Consider the following 21,263-nt stretch of genomic DNA (forward strand, 5'->3'; position numbering starts at 1 on the left):
CTTGAGTGTTTTAAAGTTCTCATTGTAAAGATTTTTTACTTCCTTGGTTAGATTTATTCCAAGGTACTTTATTTATTTATTTTGATGCATTACAAAGATTTTGCACTGCAAAGGACACAGTGAAAAAAGCAAAGAGGCAACCTCCAGAATGGGAAAAAAATCTTTGTCAGCTATATATCTGATAGAGGATTAATATCTAGTATATACAAAGAACTCAAAAAGTTAAATAATAAGGAATCAAACAAGCCAATCAAAAAATGGGCTAGGGCTGGAGAGATGGCTTAGCGGTTAAGCGCTTGCCTGTGAAGCCTAAGGACCCCGGTTCGAGGCTCGGTTCCCCAGGTCCCACGTTAGCCAGATGCACAAGGGGGCGCACGCGTCTGGAGTTTGTTTGTAGAGGCTGGAAGCCCTGGCGCGCCCATTCTCTCTCTCCCTCTATCTGTCTTTCTCTCTGTGTCTGTCGCTCTCAAATAAATAAATTTAAAAAAAAAAAAGGGGGCTATGGAGCTAAATAGAGAGTTCTCAAAGGAAGAAATACGAATGGCATATAAGCATCTAAAAAAATGTTCTACGTCACTAGTCATCAGGGAAATGCAGATTAAAACTACATTGAGTTTCCATCTCACTCCTGTCAGATTGGCCACCATCATGAAAACAAATGATCATAAATGTTCGTGGGGATGTGGAAAAAGACAACCCTTCTACACTGCTGGTGGGAATGCAATCTGGTCCAGCCATTGTGGAAATCAGTGTGGAGGTTCCTAAAACAGCTAAAGATTGATCTACCATATGACCCAGCTATAGCACTCCTAGGCATATATCCCAAGGACTCATCTCATTTCCTTAGAAGTAGGTGCTCAACCATGTTTATTGCTGCTCAATTTATAATAGCTGGGAAATGGAACCAGCCTAGATGTCCCTCAACTGATGAGTGGATAATGAAGATGTGGCACATTTATACAATGGAGTTCTACTCAGCAGTAAAGCAAAATGAAGTTATGAAATTTGCAGAAAAATGGATGGACCTGGAATGGATTATGCTAAGTGAGGTAACCCAGGCCCAGAAAGCCAAGCACCACATGTTCTCCCTCATATGTGGATCCTAGCTACAGATGACTGGGCTTCTGTGTGAGAATGAAAATACTTAGTAGCAGAGGCCAGTAAGTTAAAAAGGAGACATAAAGGGAAGAGAAAAGAAGGGAGGTGGGTACTTAATAGGTTGATATTGTATATATGTAATTACAATGATTGTGATGGGGAGGTAATATGATGGAGAATCGAATTTCAAAGGGGAAAGTGTGTGTGGGGGAGGGAATTAACATGGGATTTTTTTTTATAATCATGGAAAATGCTAATAAAAATTTTAATAAAAAAAGAGACAAGTTATAAGAAGAACAGTTGCAAAAAAGCATATTGTCCTTCATGCTGTCATTTTTCTGAGATGTTTCAGCAGAGGGGTGCCACCTTCAGCCAGAAGACTAGACTTGCAGTCAGAGCACATAAATAGAAGAGTTTCAGCATGTTATATATTTACAAACTATCATCTTAATAGCAAAAGGATGGGTATATAAATTATGGGATCTATGATACAGAAACAGAGATAGGAAATTTTCTCAATAACTGCAAAGAATATTGGGCTTGGAACTTGGATCACCAACTCCTCTAATTACCAACCAGGACTAGTGAAAAATGATTATAATGAACCAGTGCTTGACTAAACTATTAAAAAGTTAGGAAATGAGGGGCTGGAGAGATCGCCCAGCAGTTAAAAGTGCTTTCTGGTAAAGCCTGATGGCCCAGGTTCAATTCCCTAGTACCTATGTGAATCTAGATGTACAACGTGGCACATTCTTCTGGAGTTTGTTTCCAGTGTCAGGATGTCCTGGCATGCCCGTTCTTTCTCTCTCTGTCTCTGTCTCTGTCTCTCTCTCTCTCTCTCTCTCTCTCTCTCTCTGTGTGTGTGTGTGTGTGTGTGTATTTGTATGTATGTGTGTGTGTGTTTGTCTGTCTGTCTCTCTCAAATAAATAATAAAATATATCTTAAAAATTTAGAATGTGAGGCTTTTCAGGAACCAACTGTTGTGAAATAGATTTATGTATGCTTTGTTTAACTTGCTGTTCTCCAAACACTTGAGAGAAACAACTTAAGGAAGTAAGGGAAATTTCTCTTAGTTTGTAGTTTCAGAGGATTACAGTTCTTCATGGCAGCACATGATGGCGGCAGTATATGGATGGCAGAGACTGTCCAAATCACCTAGATCAGAAACAGAGCTATATATGAACAATGGTCCCAGTGTCATTTTTAAAGGCCCACTTTTCATAGCCTGTATCCATTAACTATCTCACCTTGTAATAGTACCACATCTTTTCCAAATTGTATCATCAGATGGGAAACAAGCATTCAAATCAAAAGCCTTTGGAAGACAGTTCAGGTGCAAAACATAACAAAGTATCAAAGAATGTAGTACCATTTCAAACATTTGTAGTTATAAAATTTACTGTTTTACCTTATCAAAATTGATGATAAAATTAAATTTCATTGTCAAGGGAAGGATATGATAGAATTAAAAAGGAGGTGAGCTCCATGTTCCTGAAAGCAGTAACTGTGTGACTTATTTATATTAGCATGTATGGTAGAAGGAATTAAGCAGAGTCGAAGGATAATAGTAGAAACATTTTTTGGAAGTGCTTTTGTAATGCAACACCAAGTACAGCATCAAAAATATGCAATGACATTTGTCTAGGATGGCCAGATGTGACCACTGATCCAACAGTGGCATGGAAGTTATGGGGGAAATCAACTGCTCTCTGATTGAATTTGAGGCTAATCAAGATTAATTTCAGGCTAATACCTAAAACTAAAAATGTAGTCAAAACACTATGGTTTAGAAGGTCATAGGTCCTACAAGGGAAGGTATTACTGTCATATGGCTAAATGTGAATGTTGTACCCTCAAATTGCTCTCTAAATATTTATGTCTCTGTCCATAGAGTAGTGCTGCTCTCACCTTTTGTCTGAGAAGCTTCTTTTTTTGCATTTGGCAATGTTTGTGAGACTCAAAACTCATAAAAGTGCTGAAATTAAGCAACTGTTGAGTGCTCAGTATTGACTAAAACATCTATTTCATCCTCAATAAGGCTTATGGAACATTACGGAAAAGATGATGGGAAGAATGCCAAGGAATGGGGAAGAGGACTTAGAACAGTGTCTTTTGAACACAAAGTGACTATTAATGATCTCACATCAACTGTGAATATCTGTACAACTCCTATATAATATGGGCCAATCAACATTTTGTCATGTGTGATAGTGGAGGGCTGAAAGGAAAAAGAAGACATCAGAAGAGATGATGTACTGAGAAATAAGAAGGAATACAATGGAATACAAATGGGGCATGGGTACAAAAGGAGGTAATGGGAGGCTATTATAATCAACAATATGTACATGTATGAAAATTATTAAATATGTAAAAGTTTGATTTTTGGCTTCAGCCATATATTGTATTTTATTTTATACCATATATTGTTTGCTAAATGGAAAAACACATTTTTATTATTTTGATTGAAGATTGTAATTGAATCAGAATTTGGGAGATAAATAATTTTATATACTTAAGAAAATGTGGGTAGTTTGTGTATAATTGCAATGCCATTATATAGAAGGGGCTTGTGTGTCCTTGGATATTGTTGTTTCTCTTTAAATGAGCTCCCAGCATATGCTATAATACATTGTATCAGGGAGTGAATGTGACTGCCAAATCAGACCTACCCTTAAGAATCTGGAAGCTTCCATTCTGTTGTCTCAGTCCCTGAGGTGCTATGCAGGTTCTTCAACAGTCCTACCCATGACATCATATGGTCTAAATGGAGAGGGAGTTTTTTCACACTGTACTCTGAGGCATGAAGTTTGCCGGGAGGCCACAGAGTAGTCTGTCCACAGTTGAACAGCACCAAATGATATTAAACCCATACGGAGAAAAGTTCCTTTCCAAAAACTGACCAAATTGCTGACCCACAAAAAGCACAGGGCATGACAAATTGTTTATCACTGTAGGTTATTACATTTTAAAGGAACTTGGTTTACTCCAACTGACAAACTGAAATGAATTTTCTTTAAATTAATATCAGATTCATGCAATTGCAAAGAAATTCAATTTTACTTTTAATGACAAAAATTTCTTACATTGAAGAAACACATTTAAAACACAAATAAAACAATAATATGTAACAAAAGTAATAGAAAAATAAATTCTAAATTTTAAATAATTTAGGATGTCAGACCTAGTGATGTATGACTATAGTCCAAGTATTTGGAAGGTTTAGGAAGATACCCAGGAGTTTGAGTATAGCCTGTTCTACATAGATTTCCTAGCTATCCAGATCTATATAGGGAGACCAGGTCTCAATAACTTAGGAAAATAAAATGATTTAAGAGACTGTGACTATGGTAGTACCAAGGGTACAAGAGAAATAGAATTTCACCACAGGCACAGAATATATCCTGGTTTACATCATTGATTTTCTTTAAAAAAAAATCAAAAGCAGGGTGTGTGTGGTGGCACACACCTTTAATCCCAGCACTTGGGAGGCAGAGGTAGGAGGATCACTATGAGTTTGAGGCTTCCCTGAGACTACATAATGAATTCTAGGTGTGCCTGGGCTACAGGGAGAACCTACTTCAAACCCCCCACCAAAAAAATTAAAAATTTATGTTATCTTGTACAGCTGTGTGATAGCATTTCTAAGTTTAATAAAACTGAATCCCTAAAAAAAAAACCCTTAATATTAGCTTAGAATTTTAATTATGACTTAAGAAAATTATTTCAGTTCTAGGGCTGACTCCCAGGGCTTTGCCCATACCAGGCAAATGCTCTAGCTCTGAGTTACTTTCTTTACCCTCTTTGTGATTTTTTTTGCTGTCAAAACTGTTAACATATTCTTAAAATTTATTTGACAGACAGAGAGGCACATAGAAAGAAAGAGGATCACGAGGGAGAAAGAAAATAGGTAGGCCATGGTCTCTACCTGCTGCAAATAAAATCCAGATGCATGCATCTTCTTGTGCGTCTGGCTTAACTGGGTTATGGGGAATCAAATCTGGGTCCTTTAGCTTTGCAGGCAAGCACCTTAATGGCTAAGCCATCTCTCCAGCCCACTGTTATATTTTTAATTCTTAAAATGATTATCATTGATTAACATTTTTCAACAAAAATATGTAGCTTACTCTGAAGTGAATATCATTTCGAAATTGTATTAATGTAATGATTCAATAAAAACATTGGGTTATATTACAAAAAGGCAGTCAACCCTAAACATTGTATGAAAAAGTCGAATGCCATCAATTTTCATTCTAAAGATGCTTGCTTGCTGAAAATGGAGTCAAAGTTTTATCCCTCTTCTGGATGCTGTTCTTGCAGCTAATATTCTGTCATATAGTAAAAAATATATAGTCTCCCTGTGCAAGATCTCATGATTTTGTCAAGTGACATTTAGAAGAATTTACCTCTTGGCTGCCAGTTCCGCATTTTGCATAATACATTTTTCTTACATAAAAACTGAACCAGGGAGATTTTAAGTTGGTGTGCCTCTGTGGGATGACAGCATGATCGACATCTGTGTAATAAACGCAGACTTATAATATGCAGAGACAGCCACCCTTTCACACTGTGACATTTTTGCACACCTCAGATTCCTATGGTGACATGCTGAACAATTACCAAAGTAAAAAAACAATGCATCATGAAAAAATGTGAGACTAGGGAACAGTAAGTAGACTTGCCATATGGTGTACCATCTACTATAAACGACAGCTGTCTTCTTTCTGAAATGATATCTAAAATACCCATTAGTGATCAAGTCAATATATGCATTTAAAAAAATTCTATGTAATATTATGAAACATATTTTAAATCATAGTGGTTGGCTATATATCAATGTAACATTTTCTGATTTTTATTGTAAATAAAATTAGTTTTCTCCAAAATCCCCACCAAATAATATTCTTCAGTGTTTAAGTGAGTTTATATTTTATTAAATTCATGCTAACGTTGTTTTTATCTTCTGCCTCCTTACACATGCAGCAGCAGAGAAAGTGAGAGGAGGTGAATATAGAGTACCACAACAATGCTGTTGAGTGAAGGTGACGGCAGGCAGTGGAACACAGGGGAAGACTGACTATGTACATCAGGCAGCATATTAGCATGCATGTTAAAAAACAGGAACCCTGGGCTGGAGAGATGGCTTAGCATTTAAGGTGCTTGCCTGTGAAGCCTAAGGACTCAGGTTCGATTCTCCAGGTCCCAAGTAAGCCGGCTGTACAATGGTGGCACATACATCTGGAGTTTGTTTGCAATGGCTGATGGCCCTGGCACTCTCTGTTTCTGTCTCTAACAAATAAATAAAAGCTTAAAAAAAAACAGGAAGCTATTTAAGACTGATGTTTTCCATTACCTGTCTGATTATTGCTCACAGATCTAAGATGTAAAACCTACACAGAATTAGAAGCATTTATTAATTCTCTTATCAAGACACAATAAGTGATAAGAATTAAAGATCAATATGGTTTTTGTAGAAGTCATATTTTATAAAAAATAGGCCCAAAAGATAGAAATGGAATGTATATTCCTATAATATTACTTTATTGAAACTATAAATTGGATATAGAAGAGGGTTATACAAAGACAAGAATGGAGGCATTATCATTAATCTTTTCTACAGTGTTTTCCTTAGCAATATTAATTACTTGTATACTTTAGGAACAACTTCCAGATACATAAAGTAAATAGTTTTCCAGAAAATTAAGGCCAGCCGGAAAGACAGCTTAGCACTACTGCTAGAATGCTCAAGCCTCACGGAGGGCATCTTCATGAGCCAATGCACATAAAGCCGGGTGACAATCTCTGGAAAACAGTACTTACTCTGCTCTGGACTGCGTTTCCTTTAGTAAAAATATGGCGCTTTTACATTTTTACTATTTGGGGGCCTGAAATAAGTTTGGAACTTAAAAAAAAAAAAAAGGTTAATATACATTTCCTGGGTCTATTAACCACCACTAAGCTATTGTGACCACTTCTTACTTCTTTGAAACTTAACACTTTCAGTGTCAGACTCTAAACAGGAAGTAACACCAAGACCACAAAAAGTTGTTGGAATTTGTGGGATCTCATGAAGAATTTATTGTATAATTTGAGAGAAAGACAAAATTCAAAAAAATTAAGGTACCAGGAATTAGAGTTATTGGAAGAAAAGGTCTTAGAAACTCCATAAAATAACTTCAGCAATTGAGAATATTGTAGGGACATTAACTATGAAAAGAAAGTGAGGTCTGCAGAGGAAAATGCCTAGAGCGTTCCCTGGGCTCCCTTGTGGTTGGAGAGCTCATTGTGTAATTATATTATGCAGATGGGTGAGAAACCACATAAATTTGGTAATCGGTTACAAAAATATGAGCATGGCTGTCTTGTGGGGGATGAAAGTGCTGTGAAGGGTCTGTAGATTAAGGAGTAAAAACTAGATTTAAAATGTAGGTGGAAAAAAATGATTACCTGAGCAGATTAAGCATGTGGTTTAGTGAGTTCAGAGAAATAGTGGAACAGAAAGAGACCAAGGAGGGTGATGGTTAAGCACTTAGTGTGAATTGAGAAGGTGAAGTGACAATACAGACTTGAATTAATATCAGAAATGAATTTTAGTGATACTTGAGTAATTTCAATCAGAGTTTTGTTATAAATATCAAATGTTGAAAGATTGAAAAGAATGAACAAAAGTGATAAAATTTAGTGGAAATGCTCATCCAGGTAGGATAGAATTCATGGAAATAACAATAGAAGAATATGTAAATTGTTCAGAAAAGAATAAGCAAGTAGTTATATATTGAATATCAACTTATTACTTGCTTTTCCATATTATCAAATTGTCCAGAAATAAAGTATTGTTTAACATATTTCAAACACTCTAAATTTCTTTTGTAATGTTATGTAAATTGGTAGTCTCAGAAAAATAAAACTTTGTTAATATGCATTTTTTTTCAATAATGCAAATTCTGATTGAGCTGTTGTGATCATGTTTTACTTCATTAAAAAAATCCATTGTCATTATGCACTGTTGGTGAGCTGATTGGATGACTGCATTGTTTAGTCCACAGCAAGTGGTAATTGTCCAATTTAGTCCCCATCTATCTTTGTACACTTGGCAATAACTTTAATTCTATATAGAGAAAAAATAGAGACCGCTTCATAACAACTTCAGTATTTTAGAGTGTGAATAAATCTACTTTCTGTCATTACTTTTAGTCACTCTGTGGCCTTTTATAGTACTTCACAGATGTTATCTATATCAATATAGCCCTCATTACCATATTAAATGGGCTCAACAAAGGCACAGTCAACCATTGACACCTCCTAATCAAATTGTTTAATGCTGCCTAAAGCATTCTAGTCACTTGCCAGATACACAGACAGTGACCCACTAAATATTTCAATAGAGTTGTTTTTTTGTCATATGTTCTTACTCCAAAGTTTCACATTTGAATGTGAGGTAGAAAAGTTCCTGTATTATCTGTGATGTGCATCACCCAGGTACCAGGAGGTTCTGTAGGATTTGTAATTTGAGGTGCAAACCCAGGTAATTTTAACTTCTCTTGAATGTTATTCCTGTTATTCAGAAGTTTGCTTTGTTGGTCTAAATGACGTCCAATGGTGCAGTGCAAATTTTTATGAGCTTCTTATGCCTCCTAACCCTCCACACAAGCTTGATCTGTGCTCCACTGTGCTGCATTGTGTGTTCACATCCTGTGGTTTCTCGCTGTTTAGAATATTTTGAAGTGTAATGATTTTGCCTTGCTGAGACATTTCTTAACACTGTTTCATCATTGACTGTTTCTTGTACTCTCAGAAAAAGTGAAGTCTTTCTTTTTCTTAAATGTGTGTGTGTATTCTCTAAAGTATTTAGAAGCCTAGTTAAACACAGAAATTCTGTCCAGTGCTTCTGCTAAATTGCCAAAGATGCATCCAATTCTTACAACTTAGGAATTCTATTCTGAAAATTCTATCACTAAAATAAGACAGAAAAAATCTGTAGGAAGCTCATAAATGATGTTTTTCTTTCTCTTCAAATAGGATGTTTCTGTTTGTTTTACCCTATTTCAAAGCAAGTAGGAAGTCCTTCCTAGAGAACATTTAAATTTATACATAGCCATTGTTCTTACAAAGCTCTGGGTAAATATTTGCAAGATACTTATCACCATTGCCATACTCAAGGTCTTCAGTGGAAATCCTAATTAAGCAAATGTGTTTGATTTAACACTGTAATTATATTGTAATTAAAGAAGGGGTATGTACTGAGTAAACTTTAAAAATATTTTATTTCTTTATTTGAGGGAGAGACGGAGGAGGAGAGAAAGAAGAAGAGACAGATATAGAGAATGTGCACAGTTGACTCCTAGCCCTTGCAAACGAACTCCAGACACATGTGCTACCTTGTGCATTTGGCCTACATGGCTATTGGGAAATCAAACCTGCATCCTTAGGCTTCAAAGGCAAGTGCCTTAACTGCTAAACCATCTCTCCAACCCTAGTGAATAAAATTTAAATCTTACATGAAAGTAATACATGAGCAGGAGTATAACCTAAGAGAAATAATATAATTGAAACTCTCCATTATTTTATTCTTAAATGAAGAAATATAACCACTACTTTTTCTAAACATTTGATGATATATGAACAATTAATAAGATAATTGCATAGTATAACTTTTACATTTTTTTCATTATTTATTTATTTACTTATTTGCAAGAAGAGAGAGAAATATAATGGGTATGTCAGGGCCTCAAGCTGCTGCAAACAAACTCCATATGCATGTGCCACCTTGGGCACCTGTAAGATTCCTTAATGATGATCCTCACTGATTCTTTCTCTCCACCACTCAGATATCTGTATCTTTCTCTCATCATGAAATGCATGTACAGCATCTGACTGTATTAGACAGAGATTCTTTTGCAGTCAGGTTCAGATTGCTGGAAGAAATCATCTGACCAAGAGAAGCTTTTGGGAAAAAAGGGGTTAATTTTGGATTTTAGGCTTCAAGGGAAGCTCCATGATGGCAGGGTAAAAGGACAGTATGAGCAGAGGTTGTACATCAACCCCTGGCCAACATAAGGTGGACAATAGCAACAAGAGACTGTGACAAACACTGGCAAGGGGAAACTGGTTATAACACTTATAAGCCCACACCCAATAACGCACTGCCTCTATGATGCAGGCATCCAGCAAAGCTACTTCACATTGCCCATAGCCATTTCTAAACGATATGACCATATTACAAATTCAATGATACTCTCTTTCCTGTATTTCTATACTCCTTAATAATAGGTGGGGTGCCAATGTGTTAATACAGAGGGGAATAAAGCAGAGTTTGAAGAACAGGACACTCCTTCAACATCGGACCCCTCTAAAAGACTGCATTCCATTTGTTGTCCCAGTGAAGGTCAGCTAGCCCAAAAGCAACGGTTGTAATCTCTCGTACAATTTCAGCTGAACAGTCTGCAGTTTCAACCCAAAGATTTCTTTCTGTGTCATATACCTCTGTTCACTACAGTCCATTTTCTATGCAAAGCAACCCTGCATAAATTCTCAGGACATGGGAATAACCACAAGCCTCCCACACAAACTGCTTCTAGCCCAGTCCAGAAAACCTCTTTCTCACCCTCAGAAGCCAAACCTTACAGTCCATAGTTTTTACTGCATTCATGTCTTTCAACTCTAACCAGAACAGTCCATCGGGCTGTACTTAGAGCACTGAAAGATGTCTCCTAGGCTAAGGTTTCAAATCCTTCCCTATTCCTCTTGAAAATCAGCTCCAAAAGGCCAAAGTCACATAGTCAGGTGTCTACCAGCAAAAGACACCACTCCTGGATACCAACATTACTGTTGCAGTCAAGTGTGCATTGCTAGTATAAGTCACCCAACCAAGAGCAGATTTTGGAAAAAAAAAAAAAAGTTTATTTTGGATTACAGACTTAAGGGGAAGCACCATGATGGCAAGGGGAAATGATGGCATGAGTAGAGAGAGGGTAGACATCACCACTGGCCAACATAGGGTAGAAAACAGGAAAAGGAGAATGTACCAAACACTGGTAAGGGAAAACTGGCTATAATACTCATAAGCCCACCCTCAACAATACAATGCCTCCAGGAAGCATTAATTCCCAAATGTCCATGAGCTGGGAACCTAGCATTCAGAACACATCAGTTTATGGGGGACACCTGAATCAAACAACCACAGCTTCTATGATATTGCTTTCACTTGTCATGCATTTCTTCAGAGTTCCGTGGGAGCAGAACAATATTATGATGATACATCTTGACTTTAAATCATTTCCTACCTTGTCCAGAAATAAACAATTTTGCATCAATATATTATTGTACTAATATTTTTCTCCTCATCATTTTAGTAAAATAATATAAAGAATCAATTTTCAGGAGGAAGGATTTATTCTGACTTGTGGTTCAAGAGTATAAAGTGTATCATGAAGGGGAATGAATAGCAGAAGCTCCTGGCTCTGAGAAGTACCAACTGGCTTACTCACCTCTATTGGTCTCTCTTGATCAGAGAGAAACTAGATGTACAAGTAGGCTGATCTATCACCAACAATGCCCATCGAACAAGTGAATATCTTCCTACAAGGCCAAACTTCATAAAGGTTCAACAGTCACTCAGAACAGTACCCTAAGCTGGTGACCAAGTGTGCAAACACATGAATCTGCAGGGGGACATGTCACTTTCAAATACTTAGCAAAACTATCTAAAATACATAGAAAAATCAAGGAATCCATATAAGACAGAGTTTAGTGTAAATTATTTAATTCTGTGTGCCCAGGGAGAGCCTCTCCTTTGAGCCCTGGTGGATGATTCTGTATTGGTTTGTGTATTAGTGAACAGAAATCAGTGTGACATTTCCAAGCATGCATATAACACATACTAATTAAATCCAACTTGTCTTTGCAATCTCTAGTAGTCATTGTATGACTTTCAGGTCAACATATGGCTGAGTAGTACTCAAGTACATATGCATGTTTTCTTTTTGCACTGATGTGTTGGTGGGTAGTTCAGCTAACCTATATCTTTCTTGTTATTAACAGTATCATCATAAACACAAGGATACGTAAAAGTATCTTACTTCAAATAAGCTACCTAAATATTCCCTAGAAAGCACTTCCACAAAAGGATTACACTCTCTACTAACTCATCTATGCCCATGACACATACAGTGGTAATATAAGAATATAAGAACTATATTTTGTCCTTCCTTTGTTTCAGTCCTATTTAAAAATTATCTAGTTGGTAAATCGAAACATTTCTAATACTGTGCTATCTTACAATCCTGAATAACAAGGACTAACATTGACTGAGTAGATATAGTAGATATTGTGCTTCAGGCATGGGGTATCAGTAAAGAATTTACAAGTTACTTAATTATTACTTTTCTCATGTTAAGGACTGTTACTTTCTCCAAATGGACAGACAAAAACTGAGATACAGTGACTTTCTGGTTTAAGGCTAGTATGCTAGCAAGAAGCTTGAAACTACCAAGGTTGAAATATAAAAGTGGCTTATTTTCATGCCTAAATTCCCACTGTAAATCCTACCTCTCACATTTGCATGTAGCATATTATCTGATTTTCAGTCTGTGGAATACCATTGCCTTTGGTTTGTAGATAAAGAAATTGTACTTTGGAATACTAACCCTTGTGGTGATTTGATTGTAAATGTTCTCCTTTGCCATAGCTACTTTTGATTAAGATAAAGCTTCCTACTTAAGGCTCCAGCAGGAAGAGACCTGCTGGAACAGGTATGTCACAGGGGAGTAGACTTTGAGTCCAGCACTAGGGTAGATGTTCAGAGTCAGATCCTGTTTGCTGGTGGCATTGAATTTTGTCTCTCTGCTATGGATGTATGATGAAGCAAGCCAACTTCACAACAATTAGATGTCAAATTTTGTTTCCAATTCTTTTTTTGACAGACAGTGATTCACTTTGTAGCTATATCTGGCTCTTTATCTAACTTTTTATGTTCCCCTTGCCTGTGTCTCTCTGAGTGCTAGGAATGTAAGCATGATCTATGCTGCCCAGCTTACTTTTATTTCAACTCACACCATTAACCTAAGAGGATGGACCCATGGAGAAGAGATATCACTCTGAAGGCACAGGTAAATGAAATTGGCCAAGTTCGTTTTGAACCTTTGCTCATCCTAGGTCAGAATGCAAAGATGATGTGAATTTGCTACCTTCTCAGTGGGATGATAAAGGAAAATGAGGCTTGTAGAGTTTTACCTGTTGAGTGTAGAAATAATAGCTTTGAAGATTGCCCTTTTACAAGTAATCGTTTAACAGGTATGGGTACAAACCTTAGCTGAGAAAATAGTAGAAGAGGAACAGCTTTAGATTTGTAGATAAAATTATTGAAAAGAAGGGGGCGGAAAGAATGTCAGAGTCACATGTTGGGTCATGATTTGCAGAGACATTTATCATACCAATAACTGGGGGCTAACTCCACAATGCACGGCCCATTTTCATTAACAAAGAGGGTCTAATGGGAAGGGGTAGATCACAGATGAGCCTAAATAATGGTACCAAACTGCCTGTATTTACTGAAAAGAAAACTAATAAATTAAATAAAAATAAAAAAAAAAAAAGAAAAGAAAAGAAGGGACTCAGAGGAACACAGAGGAAAAGTAAATTTGTATATCCAAAAGAGCACAGAGACTACCTTGGTTTAAAGTTAACAAACAATTAAAATTATATACTTTTTCATTGAAAATTTTGACTTTACTAAAGGGAAGTATCTCTTACGAAGCAACTTCTCTAATCTTAAATTATGGTAAAGTTCTCCATTTAGCACTGTATTATAGAACCAAACTGTCTTTTCTGATAGAATGACTGATTTACTATAAAGGCATATAGTTCATTTATTTCCTTTTTAACATTTTTATTGTGACTGAAGAATAAGGTGTTGGTAGAATCATCTCTAAATTAAAAAAAATAATAATAATAAGCATTTTATGAGGGTATCCAGATCTCTGTGGATATTTTATAAATCCTAATTCATATCAATAATATAAATTTTTTAAATCTTTTGGTAGTTCTAATTTAAAACAGAATTTTATTTCTGGCAGTTTATAGTACTATTTGCATGTGAATAGTAATTTCTGAGCAATGCAGTGCTTAGTGTTTGAAAAAAAAACAAAGTAAGGATCAAGGGTGTCCACAAAGAAAAGTATAGAATATACATGAAAAGATATTTCTCTTATGATTGGGAAGTATGACTGAATTTAACATTTATTACAGTAAGATATGTTAAGCCATGTTAAGCACTGAAATTAACTATTAATTTCAATGAACCTCTATATATTCCAGTAGGAATATTTGTCATACTTCTTTATTTAATAGATTCCAGACAAGTCCTTTTTGTAAGTGTTGTTTTCACTGCTTGTCATGAAATATGAAATGATGCAGTCACACATGAATAGAATATGCTGAGTTATTTGATTTCATTTAAACAAAAGATAAGGCTTTTTCAATTCACTTTTAAGAAAAAGAGACTAAATATAGATTATTGAATCTCAATTTGGTAATGCTTGTTCTATTTGCACTTCCTACTGAAAATTTTAGTTAATTATATTTTACATGGAACAAGAACATAATTCCTAATGTTTTGACAAGCAACAAATTGCACATTAGTTACTTATAAATAAATTTATTAGAAAGAGTTGCCCTTGTTGTAGATTCATTTGAAATAGTAAATGAATTTAAAGCTCATCATTCATATGAAATGTATCATAGTATCAAAGCAAGAGTTATTAAAATAAATCCAAGAAATAGGCAGCATAGCATACTTACTAAATAGTGGAGAAATACAACACGAAGAAAGAAGAAAACATATGAGGTCTATACTAACAGTATGGAACCCTCTAATAATCAAATTTTCAGTCATGATTCATTTAGCTCAATTATTCTGTTAATAATGTTATCTGTACTATAATGTAAACATAATATTGCTTTCCACTGAGAAATGTAAATTACAGACTGATTAGTTTTTGCCTTGAGATTTCTTTTATTGTTAATTATTTGGAGGAAATGTCAGCTTCAGGATATACTATTATGGTTTTTGAAGCATAGTCACTGCAGTTGGTATATAAAGATATTATTTTTCAGAAAAGCATATTAGTAATCTCATTAAAACCCTAATATTTATCTGACAACATCTCACATATGTTTATAATGATTTAGTTGATTTAGGATGCTCAAATTACTATGTGTTGGCCAGCATGTGATCACTGTCACAAATATTTGAAATAAATCTATATCTTTTTTAAATTTTAATTTAATTTAATTTATTTGAGTGACAGACAGAGGAAAAGAAGAGGCAAATAGAGAGAAAAAGAGAGGAAATGGGCACTCCAGGGCCTCTAGCCACTGCAAACGAACTCCAGACAAGTGTGCCCCCTTGTGCATCTGGCGACGTGGGTCCTGGGAAATCGATCCTCAAACAGGGGTCCTTAGGCTTCACAGGCAAGTGCTTAACTGCTAAACCATCTCCCCAGTTCTGAAATAAATCTATATCTTAAGGGTTTAAGATTTCAAGGGTTTCACCCAGCTCACTGGGTGCTGCTGCTGTGGCCCTCTGGGGACAGGAATATCATGGCAGGGTGCTCCATTCATTGCTGCTAAGAAACAACACCCCTTTAATGGCACTTCACAAACAAGAGAAGTAACCTTCTTTCCCTAAAAGAACTTTCCTCCGAAAGGTTCCAGTGAGATGTACAGAAGGAAGAAACATGCACATGATGATTTATATGTCCATGTCGGATATATGATGCATATGCATATCTGTGTGAATGTAACCAGTGTCAAGGAAAAAAAAAATGTTAGACAACAAAATAAATGCACATATTAATGCTGATTTAAACCCCATTCTAGGAACGTCTTTAGAGTTAATGGCAGGTTAAGAAGATCAAAAGTTATTTTAATTGTAATGATATAATGAAAAGTAACAAGAATAAAACATGGATCTGACTGCTTGCTATTTCCATATCAAAATGTCATATGTCCTCTGGAAGAAGGCTAAGAAAAAATATCTACTTATAGTTAAGTAACAAGATTTTTTAAGTGGCACATGCGGTGTGAACATTAAAAATATACATATTTCAAACAAAAACCAATTTTGAAATAGAACAATATTTTATAAACAGATATCACACTTTCTGTTGCAGATAATGTGAAATGCATTTAAATTCGTATTTTAACAAATTAAAAAATGAATTTATTTTTTGCCTTAAAATGCAGTGATATGAAATAGACCTTTCTTTTTATTGGATTTATATTTCATTTAAAATTTGAAAATCCACATATGACTGTGTTAGATAGGACATATGCAAATGATTTCCACCTATAACACTTGCAGGTGTTATAATTGCAATGGAAATATGAAAGTATGCAATTAAGGAACTCTTGAGTAGTAAATAATTTTGAGCTCCAGATTAACTATGAAATTACATTAAGAGGCTTCAAGAGTGCTTCAAGATGGCATAGCACCTTCCTTACCACTAGGAGACACTGATTCGATTATTCATAAGAAACTCAGAAAGACCCACTCTGTAAAATAAGCATGCTAGGCTAAAAGGTGGTGACATTAACACCAAAAAATATCAAGACAAGCACAGCTTGTTTGATTAGTTTCTTTATGTGTAGGTGAAGAGTTTCAGCAAGCTAGAAATGAAGGCTTCATTACTACATGTGTGTGTTCTCAGGCAAGAACTCCTGCAGAACTGTTGCTGTGAGCTCCTATCCTGAGCTTGACACACTGGAAGCCATGGCAACATAAACCAGGAAAGACACTGGAGAGCAAAGCTAAGTCACTCTTCTTCTAAGACAAATACTTTATTTGTATTTCCTGATTTACCTGAATTAAAACTTTTCAAATCCACTTATATAATTTATTTTTTAACATCAATAATCTTACAAAATATTCTATTTTTAAAAGTAATTACCAGAGAAGAAATGTACAGAAAAATATTATTTCAGTTGTCATTGCTTGTTTGCAAAAGGTAAGGCATATTGCACATAGAATCATATGTATAATAATAAAACATATACATATCCCAGCTACAGTTTGGGATTGCATTTGTTATTTCCTGCCATAATTAAACAAATGCTTGATAACCTTTGAAACCAGATTTGTAAAACTAAAACTAGCAAAGGAATAAATCAATGATATGGAGATGTATAGAGCTGTATCTCCTCTTTTTCAGCCCTTTCCCCCTCACAGCTCTCCAGTTCAGTAGCATCTTGATTCACCCAACCCCCATTTTTGCTAAGGTGGATTTTTTACAGGATAACTTCATATCAGCTTCATTTTGAAAGATCGTGATCTATGTTAGCAGCTTGCACAACACTAGTGCTAATGTAGTATTCTCATGGTAGAACGGAAGTGCTGAGACTACAGAAATGTGTTTTTAAAAAATAAAATTTTGTCCCAGTATAACATTGGTGAGTCTTTGTTGGATAAGGTTCTGACTCCTGCTTTCATATCCTTTTAACTGAAAGACCAACTTATTTTGCCTTTGCTAATTACATGTTTGCCTGTTCTCATCACAAACAGCAGAAATAAGTTTGTGATGCAATTCCCAAGGACATCTTAACTTTAGCAGAAGACAGAGAATTGTAACTGTACAAATAAGTATAATAGTTTTATATTTTAACAGCAATTAACCATGGAGGCTGTACAGTCAGGGTGGTAGGCTGTGATTCCTACACAGCTATACATGCCTCTCTTTTAGTCAAATCCATCCCATTCTCCAAGACAAGCCACCTGTTGGGCCTTGGCACACAGTGAGACCTCAATGGATGCTTCAGCTAGCTTCATAAAGTTCATGTCATCAGTACTTTAACTTAATCTTTACCACAGCTTTTTATAGCCATTTTATTCATGAATAGAATCTTCTGGAACACTTCAACTTGTTTCAGTCATCTCTCAGTAGTGAAAGTAGAAAAGAAAAAAAAACTATTAAAGTAGTTTTACATAACATTTTTGATATTTTTTAAATTATTCTCCTTTATTTTTTTTAATTTTTTTTAAAATAGTATTTTTTTTTTAAATTTATTTATTTGAGAGCGACAGACACAGAGAGAAAGTCAGATAGAGGGAGAGAGAGAGAATGGGCGCGCCAGGGCTTCCAGCCTCTGCAAACGAACTCCAGACGCGTGCGCCCCCTTGTGCATCTGGCTAACGTGGGACCTGGGGAACCGAGCCTCGAACCGGGGTCCTTAGGCTTCACAGGCAAGCACTTAACCGCTAAGCCATCTCTCCAGCCCTTTTTTTATTTTTTTGATAGAGATAGAGAAAGAGAAGGGATGAGTTCACCAGGGCATCTAGCCACTGCAAACCAGCTCCAGATTCTTGTGCCATCTGGCTTACATGGGACCTGGGGAATCTATCCTAGGGCTTTAGGCTTCACAGGCAGTGTCTTAACCACTAAATCATCTCTCCAGCTATTTTTTTTAATTAAGATAGAATGAAGTTAAAATAATCTAAGGATGGCTCAAATATATTTCATTTGTCATTTATTTAGCTTTGTATAAGTACTTTTAGTCCTCAAGCAGATTTTCTATTCTAATGTCAGAATTCATCCCAAACTTCAAAATGATTCTTTGGGGAAGTTTAAAAAGAATCTATGTAGTTGTCATTCTCTGCACACTTGCAGCAAACAGCAAAAAGTAAATTGTTGGGAGCTATGAACCAAACCTCGGCCATGTTAACAGAAACCACCATATAGTAAGTTAAGTTTCTACTTTTTTACCTAATATTTAACTACCAGAAACAAAGACTGCCATATAGCAAGTTAAGTTTCTACTTTCTCACCTAATATTTAACTACCAAAAGCAATGGTATTGTACACCTGGCTGAACACTCCCACATCCTGCCAGTAGCTGATAAAGAAACAAAGGCATTGCGGTTTAACCAATAACTCTGTGATCTTTGCCCAAACCATTTCCCCTTCCCCCTACAACTCCTTGCCCTGACCACATCCCCTTCCCCCTACAACCTGATATAAACCTATGTGGGAAAAAAAAAAAAAAATCTCGAGGCCTTGACAAACACCTAGCATGGTCTCCTTCTTGTGTCTGTTTGCCTTTTCCCACCCAAGTTAGCTTCTCCTCGAGTCCTTGTTCAACTCCCTGCTGGCCGGGGCAAATGTCACCCAATGTGGGGGCTGAGGTACAAAGTGTGACCTGGGCATCGCTCAAGTGGACGGCTGTCCTTGCCATTGGATTGCCACCCACCAGGGTGAGTGAAGATCTGCATAAGATCACTACAGGCAATACATCTGTAAAACAGATCTACTCCATGGTCACCACAGAAAAAACCTGCCTGTGATACAGACCTGCTAAGGTAAGACAAATGATGCAGACTTCTAAGCAAACCATTTAAAGACTATTTAGTCAGATTTAGAAGACACAAGAACTGTGGGTTTTCTTTTTGCACTTCTTTTCCTCCTTTTATTTTGGTTGGTGCCATCACATGGAATTTCAACATAGCAATAGGGCAACTGAAGCCTCTTGGCCAGGGCGACCCTCTGGCATTGGCTAAAGGCCCGTAGCTCCCTGTGTAAATCCCAACAGCCCACTTGGGCATTGGCAAAGATCTCCTATCTAGACTCTCTTCCTACCAACCAACCTGGTTACACAACAGCCAGTAAATGCCCTTAGGGTGGCTGCCAGTTCGTAAAGTTGTGGACAGGCTTACGTCAGGCCCACCGGGGAATCCCCCGTGCTGGTTCTCTGACCGGAAACGTTGCCCTCTGGTCTTGCCATTTCTCCTCTTTCCTTTTCTATCATGGGACAGACCCTAAGTAAACATAAATTGTTAAAGGGCTTAAAACTTCTCTCAAGACACAAGGAACACAGGTTAAGAAAAAAAAAAAAAAAGATTTAACAAAGACTAAAAAGGAGCTAATTGCCATAGTAAAAGATATTTTAAAAGCACAAGGAATTAAGATTACTTCAAGTTCTTTAAGCAAAAATTTTATTTTATCAGGAGGATTTGTTCTTTCTCTGTGTGTGTATGTGTTCATGTGTACTCATTGTGCTTGCTAGTTGTGTCATGTTTGTGACTGTAACTAAAGAGATGAGATGGACACAGGTGACATTCCTTTCTCTTCTAGAGAACCATTTCAAGGAAATCAAAGAACTAAGCATGAAAATTAAAAAGAAAAAGTTAAATATCTTTTACAGGGGTAAATTTGCCAGATATTTGTTCTAGGTCAAGTTCATCTTACATAGCAGATTATTCAAAACAACAAAACTTCCTCTAAAGAGGTAACTTATAATTTGTCAGATATTTTTTAAAAAGATTGTAATGTCCTGTTACTTAAAAGGAGGAGGCAACTGATCTGACTTCTGAGCCAGCCTGCCTCAAGATAACAACACTATTTGCCTTAGTTACTTCTAATAAAATCATTTCCAAGTGTGTTATTTGTATTAATGACATAAAATCGTATTAAGACTGCTTTCTTTTTAGTAATAGGATTAATCAATTTGGTGTAATTTTTTTTAATATTATTTATTTAGTTATTTGAGAGCAACAGACACGGAGAGAAAGACAGATAGAGGGAGAGAGAGAATGGGCGCGCCAGGGCTTCCAGCCTCTGCAAATGAACTCCAGACGCGTGCGCCCCCTTGTGCATCTGGCTAACGTGGGACCTGGGGAACCAAGCCTCGAACCGGGGTCCTTAGGCTTCACAGGCAAGTGCTTAACCACTAAGCCATCTCTCCAGCCCTGGTGTAATTTTTTAATAGCCTTATAAGGAAGATAATTAATCACTTCTTGGCCTTTTGGCTAAGATCAAATGTAGTATTTGTTATTATCAGTTTAATGTCCTCTATCTGAGGACAACATAGTGAAAGGATTTTTGGAGCTTGGAGTTGTAATAGAAACTTGCTCCATCCACTCCATACATTGACCTGGTATTGCAGTACCTCTAGGACTGTTGCACCCCTTCGGGGGAATAAAACAAAAAAAGAAAAGATAATTAATGATTAATTGATTAAAGGAACTGGGAAGGAATTTTTCAATGATTACTTGTTAAAAATACCTTTTAAGTGGTACTTAGATTAGAATGTTAAAGTATATAAATAAAGGTGTGTGGATTTAAAAAAAAAAAATTCAGGCCAAACTTAAACATCATGCCTAAAGTTAAAGGTTTTTAAA

At 36.2% G+C, this 21,263-nt stretch overlaps 1 non-coding gene across 1 annotated transcript; it reads left to right on the forward strand.

Annotated features, from left to right (window-relative positions):
- Positions 1-20,871: 20,871 nt before the first annotated feature.
- LOC123459584 lies at positions 20,872-21,053 on the forward strand. The gene has a single exon (XR_006636352.1). It is a non-coding gene; the product is annotated as a U2 spliceosomal RNA (small nuclear RNA).
- The last annotated feature ends 210 nt before the right edge of the window (positions 21,054-21,263 follow it).

Source organism: Jaculus jaculus, chromosome 3, assembly GCF_020740685.1.
Source record: "Jaculus jaculus isolate mJacJac1 chromosome 3, mJacJac1.mat.Y.cur, whole genome shotgun sequence".
In the NCBI taxonomy this organism is placed as follows: Eukaryota; Metazoa; Chordata; class Mammalia; order Rodentia; family Dipodidae; genus Jaculus; species Jaculus jaculus.